The following is a 10,428-nucleotide window of genomic DNA, read 5'->3' as shown; positions in this document are numbered from 1 at the left end:
CGCTCTGTAACACCCCCTCCCACGTAGGCAGCCTTTGCTCTCCCTCCTTCATAATTCTCTGTATTTCTTCTCTTTCAGCTTTAGAAAGTAGCGGACCCTTCAGAAAACACGTGCGGAGGACAACAGCAACAAGATCTTTTCCACAGGTATGTAAATCTGCTTCACGCTTTTCAAATTATAGACCTTTCACCTATTTCCTACCCTTCAACATCAGGGTACATACCTGTCATCTCCTGATACATATCCAACATTACCTTTCATATCGTCCTATCACATTAATATCAGGTCAATATGTGTATCTTCTGTTCCTGCTATGTATAAATTCTGGACTTTCATGTCCTCTAAGTACATTGAGACCTCACAGCCTAACTCTCAAACTTCAGAACCAATACTACTTTCTACTTTTTGTTCAAAGACATTGATTATAGTAGACTGATTTTAGCATGTTTACATGTGGTTGCCTTCAAAGAACCTATATCCTTCTTCTTGGCATCTGTTTGCCATTTTTACTTTGTTTGTCGTGTTACATTTGAACAGTTGTATAAAATATGAGCTCTTGATACACACTGTATAGATATTTGCTCATATACCTCCTTCTAAAATGCTCATAGACTTAGTGTTTGAACTAAAATGTAATCATTTTATGAGAAAAACACTGGCTGCCATCACATTTCGGTGGATGAGAGGTAGGGCTGCATAATTTGTTGGTTCTTTGGCAATAACAGATACTGTAATAAGAACGGTGCACTTGATGTCACTGGATTGAGGAGGCTTCAGGTGCTGTTTGGTTTATTTGTTTAAGAAACTGATGGTTTTTCACTTGCCTAAGTGTCAGACCTTTTAAAGGCCAATTTAATTCCGAAACAGTTTGTATTCAAAGTTAAGCATCCAGATGATGGAGTGATTTGAGAATATAATTAGAATCTGCTTCTCGGATGACTAGCTGATACGGGGAGTGTGCTCTAAATGAGGGGATGGGGGTGGGTAAGGATTAGAAGTTGTCCATGCAACATGATACTAGTAATGAGTGGAGACTATGTCAATATAGTAGTGGGATGATTTTTTTGAAAGGGACATCACATGTGGGATCTTGCCTGTCACTGTTCCATGTAACTGTGACAGTACAAATGTCATATATATATGCAGGAGGTATTTGTTGGTAGGCAGCTGGAATTGGGGATATTTCTGCAATCTACCGCTGGCAAAGAGAGACATCTGTTTATGATCTACTGTATGTCAGGCTTAAGAAGTATATGGAATACACAGCTAGCAGTAGTCGTGACACTGAATATGCTCAGGATATCTGTGTGAAATGTATGGCTAGCATTAGAGGGACGGGTGCAAAAGTATATATGCAAAGTCTTGCTCAACTGAAGATTCATAGACTAATTTATACAACAAATTATCATAAGTATAGCTAAATTGTTTAATACGTACTAATTGATGTATGCTATGTTTAATATGACGACAATGGACCTGTCCTAGTTTTGATAATGTTATGTTGATTATGTTATGTTGATTTATTTTTGTAAAAAAAAGTTATCGGTCGCTTTTTAGGAAAAAAACATATTACAGCTACCTCTTAAGAAAAACCTGTACTGAGAGAAAAAAGAAAGCCCCCGAAGCCGACCTCTTTTTGAAATCCTAGTTGGCTGGCTGCCTCTGGTATCAATATATTAGGTAACTGACCAACAATGTGTATTCAGCAAACTGAAGTCCGAACACCTGATCTGCATATTGGTTCCATGGCCTATAAAATATTCCAGAGCATCTGCTGGTGGTACTGTGGTCTCAGAGCCTGAAGAGCGTAGTTCCAGCATCCACAGAAGGTGTCTCCCAACAGCCAGAGGGTATTTAGTATTTAGTCCCACCTCTGGAGTCTAAAGGTGCCCATAAACCTTACAATAATCTTTCGAAAAACATAAGCAATCCGTTTTTTGTGCGACAATCGGCCAATTGATGGGAAGTGCACGGTCGCAATTACTGTACAACTGGCTGAATTTGGTTGAATGGACAGACTAGAAAACTTTTGTCGAAACGGACGAAAATCAATGGATTAGTGGCGTTTTTGTACAACAAAAATCGCAATATGAATACTGCACATGCGCAAACAAAACTCTGTTCTGTTGATCAACAAAATTAAGCCAGTTAGTATTACTTATGACGGATTATTGAAATCTACATTGGTCTGTGCATGATGGGCTATTTGTGCAAATGTTGGAACGAGGGTGCGATGACGGGACAAATAAAATTGACAGACAATTGTAAGGTGTATGGCCACCTTTACAGTGTTAGGACACCATGTGCGGGTATCCCGCAGAGCAAATGTGACCACATATGTGAGGATACACAAAGAGGGTCAGACAAAAAACTAGGTGAAGTAATAAGATTTAATATAAATGCACACAAGTGAAAACAAAACAACATAAACACAGCAGGGTCAAGTGAAGCATACAAAGAACAGCAGGTAAGATGGGTCAAGAACAGGGATCAGCTACACAGAAGCAAGTACAGCTCCAGGATCAGGAAGACAGGGATCAGTTACCTAGAAGCAGGTACAGGCATCAGGATCAGAGAATGGGGATCAGGTATGGGCAGCAGGATCAGAGAATGGGCATCAGGTACGGGCAGCAGGATCAGAGAATGGGGATCAGCTACAGGCAGCAGGATCAGGAGGACAGGGATCAGGTACCTGGAAGCAATATCAGAAAATTGGTATCGGATACACGGGGAGCAAGTACAGGCAGCATGATTCTGGAGGACAGGGATAAAGTACCTGGAAGCAAGTACAGGCAGCAGGATCAGAGAACGAGGATCAGGTACAGGCAGCAGGATCAGGAGGACCAGGATCAGGTACCTGGAAGCAGTATCAGAAAATGGGAATTCGGTACACAGGGGAGCAGGAACAGGCAGCAGGATCAGGAGGATGGGGATCAGGTACCTGGAAGAAGTATCGGAGAATGGGAATCAGGTACATGCGGAGCAAGTACAGGCAGCAGGATCAGGAGGATGGGGAATCCGGTACCTGGAAGCAGGATCAGAGAATGCAGAGCAGGTACATGGGGAGCAGGTGCAGGATCAGGAGGATAGGGAGCAGGAACAGGCGGCAGGATCAGAGAATGGGGTTCAAGTTCCCAGAAAGCAGGTACAGGTATCAGGATCAAGAGAATCAGGTTCCTGGAAACGGGGACAGGTAGCAGGATCAGGAAATGGAGGTCAGATACACAAGGAGCAGGTACAGGCAGCAGATCAGAGAATGATGATCTGGTAGAGCTGATGGATACTGGAACTACTACAGGGACCACAGTGCTACTAGCAGGTGCTCTAGCTTCTAAAAGTATTGAAACCAGACAACCAGCATGAAAGCCAGTTAACTAGATTTTTTCATAAAGGCAAAGCAGCAATGATCTGTAAGTACAGGTTTCCTTTTATGTCTATCTGGCAGGACTAAAACCTAGGGACCTAGGAACAGCTATTGATAGTCTCTTTATTTCCAATTCAGTAGGTACTTGTATACTAACACATATTGTATTATAATTTTACTGACACAGAATATGGTGGCATTTGTTATATAAACCTACGAGGAGTCACATTTCTGTAGTTTAATTAGTGAACTGAGTAGAAAAAAATAACATGGCAGCTGCTGAAGGAGAAGGTGCCCCTTTTCCTTTGCTGCTAAGCACAGGCCTGCTATTGAGACCAGAGCCTGCCTGTACATGGATATTATTCAAGATATACAGTATACAGCAGTCCACTAGAATAAATACCACTCAGTCCTCTCCTCCAGTATGAATTACCTCTTGTCCTGAAAGTTCACAAAATGACCTAATTCTGTGTGAGAACGTATCTGGATACGCATCTGACCTAACCTTATTAGTGGATTTTCAATCAATTTTAAATTGATATGACAAGTCAAGCCTATGCACTGTGCACGTTTTTGAGGCAGACTGTTACTATGTGATGATTTCAAGGTTTTGATATATACGGCCTCATCTCTGGTCATATACAAACCTGTACTACTGCTGTGTTGTTTTGTTCAATCATTTTTCACTGACCTATGGTAATTCCAACTCTGATAGGTGCCTGCTAGTGCAGCCTAATTTAGTGCTTGCAACGAATACCTAACACATTTACTCTGTTAAAAAATTAACAGATCCTTATGAGAGAATACCAGTTTGTATCACACATTCCTTATCTAAAAATGTGGCTCACAATTCATTTTATATAAGAGATACTTTACTTGCAGTGAACTGTGGATAGGTGCTACAAAAGACTGGGGCAATGTTACATCCATTAATTTCTATTTGTATACTGAATATTATGATTTGTCTATGATCTGTGTTTACTGTTAGTTCAAATGTATGCAGAGCTGTGTAAGAAACTATCTACACACAGCACAATCTCACTGCTGTATCCTGGAACACTAGTAATTCTTAAAGATCTGAAGTATGTTCTGGTTATCATGACTTGGGATAGGTACACAAACAATGATATTCAAGTAAATAGTGGCACAAAAGAAATAACAATGTTCATTTAGTAATGTTTAGCATAGATGGAGAAATCGAAATTTTTATAGCTAGCTTAACTGTAGACCATTTACTTTAAAGTACAATACAGTCAAAATTAAAAATTAAACATAAAGATGCATAGAACACCTGGTGAATAGTTCAGTTTTTTATCCAAACAATGCTATGCTGCACCAGTACAGTCTACTCTACTCCCTTTGGTTTGCCATCTTGTGGTACTGGACTATTCTTGCTGGTGATACATTAAGAAGTACACTTCTACATGCCTGTGCTTATTATTTACCGGATTATGCAGAACTCAAATTAAGGTAAATTTACTGACTTTGGGCATAGTAGCTCACTAAAAGCTTTCCTTGTTCCCTGACATTGCTGTTGTGGTTAAAGTGTGTATAAATAAAAAAAATCAACGTTCCAGTATGTTTGGCATAATGCCACACTGCATACATTTTTCTTAAAGGTTAATTTTACCTTTTGGAGCATGTTTCATGTGACACCAATATTCAGCATATAACATGAAAAATGGTCACACGAAAACTGCCTATACCCTTCTCCCACCCACCCCGCAGGTTGCTGCTCATTTCTTAATTTAGTGCTGCTGTATATGGCTCCACCAACACATTTCCTTCACAAACCGTACCGATGTCCCCTGAAGTTCATTGGGTGCTGGAACAACTGGTGGATGGCGCCACAGTGTACAGCATAGAACATATGTTATCTGCACACACACACACACACACACACACACACACACTCAGCTACAGAATATCATCTTTACTGGTGAAAAGGAAAATGAATTTCCAGTCTTGCTGAAGGAATGCCAATAAAGACAATATTCTGAAGCTAAATGGTGTGTGGAAAACATATTGAGGGGGATTTATCAAAACTGGAGCAGACAAATTCTGGAGCAGCTGTGCATGACAACTCTCTTTCATTTTCAAATCTTTACTGAACAAACTGAATAGAGAAGCTGATTGGTTGCCATGCACAGCTGCTCCAGATTTTGTCTGCTCCAGTTTTGATAAATCCCTTCCCCATTGTCTACGCTCCACCAATACAGCCACATTATCCATCCAATCAGTCACCATTGGGATTTGTAGTTCCCCATGGAATACACGTGTGGTGACATCACTGAACTTGTATTCCATTCATTCTTTCTCTCATCCATGTTCTTGAATGTCTGTACCTCGGTACAGACATGGACAGGAGGAAGAATCCGCAGGAGCCAAAGCATTACACCCGCGATCCAGTATTGGTTGCAATACTTTACTGGGTCCAATGCAATAAAAAAAAATTGGACTAGCTGGACATTTAGTATCAACTTGTAAAGGTCCAAAGTTATAAAATACATTCTCTCTCTTTTAAAGAGGGCGTTCAAACTGGGACTGGGAGGTAGCTGAAAGTGTAGATTTTGCCAAAAACTTTGACACTGCTTCGCAGAAAAAAATGTGTAACCGTAATATTTGTTCTATTGAGGGTGAAAATTTAATATTTAACTAAATAAACTGTCAAGAAGAGCATGTTTAGAGATCTATATTAAAATAACACTTTCATTAGGTTGTAGTTATCACTAAAGATTAAATACATTCTTGAAATCCCCTCTGCAAAAAAGGGTTACCTGCTATTTTACAGCAGAAACATATCCACTTAGATTTTCAAATGTTCATGCTATGCGCTTTTGTAGGATTAACTTTTTCTTAAAGATAATCTGAGAAAAAAATTCTCCCTTTTGAGTTTTCACATATCACTCTGAAGACTTGTTTAGAAAATTGTCTAAAACCACCACATCCAGGCACTGAAGAATATGTACTCTTGCAATTCTGATGACAAAGTCCTGTGGAGCAGGACCGGAAATCGGGGAAATGATGGAACGCTGAAAGGCAGAATATGAAGCCTGAGCGAACGCCAGCTTTAAAAGGTGCAAAATACTAAAAGTGTGCTAATTTTCACTTTATCAGATTTTCACAACCTGAATAATGTGACTTGGGAGCAATTCTCTTTAGAGGCGACATAGAACCATGTAGAGTAAATCCACGCATAAATAAATGCGATGGTGGCCAGAACATCTGAAAGGTAAAAGATGGTCCTTTTAAAACAATGATGTAAGCATAGAATAGAAATAGGAGCCCCTACTGTAAGTCAGATTTTAGTTGTCACGGGTAGAAGTGGATCATCTGTGTTCACAACTAGTTGGCAAAAGGATCCCAATAAGGTGTATGCTGCAGCAGTCTGGTCTTCTCCACAGCAACTGGTGGTTTTGATGTTATTACAGACTAACACTAGAAATCGATCCTTGGAATTGCTCAGGTGGTGACAACAGACAGTACAGGTAAACTAGTAAATCAGAGGCAAGATCATTACAAGCTGGATGCCAGGGCTGGTGGCAGACAGCCATAGTCAAAGAACAAACATCAGGCCAAAGCAAGCAGGAACCGAAAGCTTAATATTAAAATACAGTCAGCCAAATGCAACAGATACCTAAGGATGAGCTGAGTACTAGACAGAGACAAATGTTGGGAGTACATGCCAAGACATAAACAGAAAAACACTGAAATTCATAAAAACAAATGAACAGGTCAAGGTATAGACAAATTTGAGTAGGTACTGTTGGAGCACACTGGTCTCTGCCAAGTGTGTAGCTGCAGAACCACCACTCCACATTGCTGAATATCTTCCAGTACATGGCAGACGATCATTATACTTGTATTTAATTACAATTTAGTATGGTTAAGGCAGGTTGTGTATTTTGTCCCCTGTATTAAAGGGGTGCATTTATAAATATTCCACCTGGCCCGTTCGCACAGCACTGGCACCCCTAGATGGTGCTGATGAGTATAGGAAATCCTATATTCGTCTGTGCCATCTAGGTCCACTGGTGCCATGAGATTGGCATCCACCTGGCTGTACGCTGAGTGGAAGTGTTATAAATGAACCCCAAAATGCATCCGTACTGGCCTTAAAATCCTAAACAGGTAGTTTCATCCAATAGGTGCCTGCAGCCAGACTCCGCTTTGTCCTACATGGGGAAATGGAAGGTACACTTTACTCATAGCCCCCTTGCCCCAGACTACAAAGTAACAGAAAAATATAATTTGTACAAAATAAAATAAAAACCAAAAAAAACTTACTTTTGCTCGACTATGCTTTCTGGAGGTGTAGGTAAGGTCAAACACCTTACAGCTGCCTCCAGGAAGAGCTGGGTGCTTGAGAGCACCCTAAAGGAAATTTTAAAAATATCAAAATATTCCCCACACACATCTATGAGCATTAAACACATCACCAACACAACTCTTATCATGGGGGAAAGATTGGTATATGCCAAATAAAACCCAATCAATTTGTTAGCGTTTTACATTCCCAAGAAAGGTTTGCTGGAGATAACCTTGTAAAGACTCTAGTAACTAACAGATTTTGCGATGGTCATGTGATCCTAATGATTCTATTAGGACTTGATGATGGTATCCTAATTATATACTGTATGTTTATTCTGTCCATTTAATAATGCACATGGGACAAGCTACATTAACGAGCTAAAAGCAGAGGCGTTTTCTCAAATGGGAGAAAAAAAACTTGTTGGTAACTGGACAAAGCCACCCTAAATAGTTGTTGTTTTTTTAATGCTTTTGAGTAGCATCATGAAAATAGGTGTACAGTGGTGAGGGTTGTGTGTATTATTGTTTTTATTTTCGTTGGAGAAGTTTTATTTTGTTGTATTGTTCTTTTTCTTCTTGCCAAAAATCAGAATGCTACCCTCCCCTCATACCAGATATCAATATAAATGTGGCAGAGGTTCTTGTTTTTAAAAGTTCTTCTTTATCACCTACATTTTTTTTTTCACAAATAAAAAAAACAACTGTGAATCATGTGTTACATTTGCAGAGGAAATATTCCAGGCACTAATAATGCCTGAAACTAGACCAATCAAATGTTATCACATGCAACAATCTCTTGATATGCCACTTGTAGCATCCAGTAAGATATCAGGCTCAGTTTCACATACTATACTATACTATACTATACTATACTATATGGTTATCTTAGAACTGTTTTAGGTCAGGTTCACTTTTAAGCATCTTTTGCAGAAGTGGTATAGGGAACAAGCCATGCATGCACCATATCTGTACATTGGACAAGACAGTGAGATTGGTTAAAGTTAGTGCCCATAGTACGTTATTTAACCAAGAATGAGCAGATCTCTCTTCCCCATCATGGCCACCCTAATATACCACAGCTCCCAATCAGGTTCAGAGTTTCAGTCTCAACTTTCACAGTCGAGGGCAGGTTGGAATCTGATGGATTGCAATTGTTCTGAATATAGCATCATGACAAATGCACTTCAAATAAAGGCTAAGAGGTTGTAGTTCCACTTTAAATATATTTCTTGCAGTGAATTCAGAGGGCAAATGTGAGTTTATGCGAATTAAGGCTAAAATCTTAATTTCCTGTGCTGCAAATGCGGACAAGGGTAATCATGCACAGTGGGTTTACATGTGGAATCATTGTTCAAATCACTGACTCACCTGATAAAGCGGACGTTTACCCATATCTTTAAAATAGAACAAACACACCTTTTAGAAATGTTTAGCAATGGCAATCTACAAACACATACTTCTAGATAACTGCATGCTTTTGTATTTTTTGCATACCTTATTTCTATTTACTTTCCGCAGTCTTCTGATAGTGGCCATGTTACCTGAGGGCAGGTTACTAGCTCTCCCTTAACTTCCTGGAACATGTGATTAGAACATGTGACTTTGCACATCATCTCAGGGGAGGAAAATGCTTTTCCCTGAGATCTTGTGAGATTACAGATGATGTACTGCTGATGCAACGCTTTGGCACAGTACATCATTTGTACTAGAAGTGGACCAGGAAGAAGATGAACTCAATTTCTAACTTGTCTTAAAACAATTACAGCTGAAATCAATGGTTAATATATTTTTATAATTTTTTTTGTATTTTGATTTATCTTAATCTTTTTTTTTTTTTTAATGATCCATACCATATTTATTGTATGACGCTTAAGCAATTATTATGTAATTACAAATGTGCAAAACAACCATGGTCATTTTAGTGTAGCAGCTTTGGTTAACTGCATAGCGAAATATCCATACATTAGGTGTATATAGCTTTATATCTATTCTTTCTTTTAGAATTAAATCAATTATACTTTGAAATCCATATATTGAGCATGTTTTTTCAGCATAGGGCTGCATGGTTTGCTAAACCTCATTTTCGTGGCATTTTTGAGTCAGATTTCTGAACAAATATACTATCTCGCCTTCTGTAGCACTGCAGCTTTTGTCTTATAAATAACCCCTTAAATAGAGACAGGGGAATTGGACGTCTTGGATGGAATAAGAGTCAACGTAGAAAGCTCTGTGACAGATTAGACAAGGATTAGTGAGAAGGATAGAGACCTACAAATAAAATGAAGAGAATAAGGACAAGATAATTCTTGGATTGGTGATTTTATAACAGAATGTGAGCCATCTGTAATAGTTTTACAAAGGCTATGAACCCACTAAGGACATGGGAGGAGTCAGTGGTGCACAGAAAAAATATAATTTTTTGGGTTCCCGTTTAAAGTGACACTAAACTCAGGAATTAAATCTTAAATATACATTCAAGTACCTTAAGTATTAACACAAATGTATCCTATTTGTGTATTAGTAAGTAAAGTAGCCAACACTCCAAGCTCACTCCTGTGATGGACCACAATCTCAGTACTAATGAGTAAACTGAACGTGAGAGATTGTGGTCCATCATGGGAGTGAGCTTGGAGCGGTGGCTACAAAACACACAGGGACCATGGGGAACAAAAGTAGCCACCCTGCAGAACGAAGGACAGTGTCAGCACCAATTCAGAGATGATTTGAGGATCTACAGCTAAGTGATACACAAA

The 10,428-nt window shown here is 39.2% G+C and overlaps 1 protein-coding gene across 2 annotated transcripts in view; it reads left to right on the top strand.

Annotated features, from left to right (window-relative positions):
• LOC108789634 (excitatory amino acid transporter 1-like) overlaps positions 1 to 10,428 on the top strand; it is a 72,330-nt gene that overhangs the window by 17,370 nt on the left and 44,532 nt on the right. The window contains exon 2 of one of the 2 annotated variants that reach the window (XM_018559702.1): positions 79 to 146. The gene's annotated coding sequence lies outside the window, so the exon portion shown is untranslated. Of the gene's footprint in view, positions 1 to 78; positions 147 to 1,173; positions 1,202 to 10,428 lie in introns of those variants that run through there. The other variant, XM_018559703.1, reaches the window with a different exon arrangement.

The sequence above is a fragment of the Nanorana parkeri genome, unplaced genomic scaffold, assembly GCF_000935625.1.
Source record: "Nanorana parkeri isolate BGI_ZX_2015 unplaced genomic scaffold, ASM93562v1 scaffold412, whole genome shotgun sequence".
NCBI lineage: Eukaryota > Metazoa > Chordata > Amphibia > Anura > Dicroglossidae > Nanorana > Nanorana parkeri.
The sequence above is the reverse complement of the archived record's forward strand: the minus strand, read 5'-3'. Positions and strand labels throughout refer to the sequence as shown.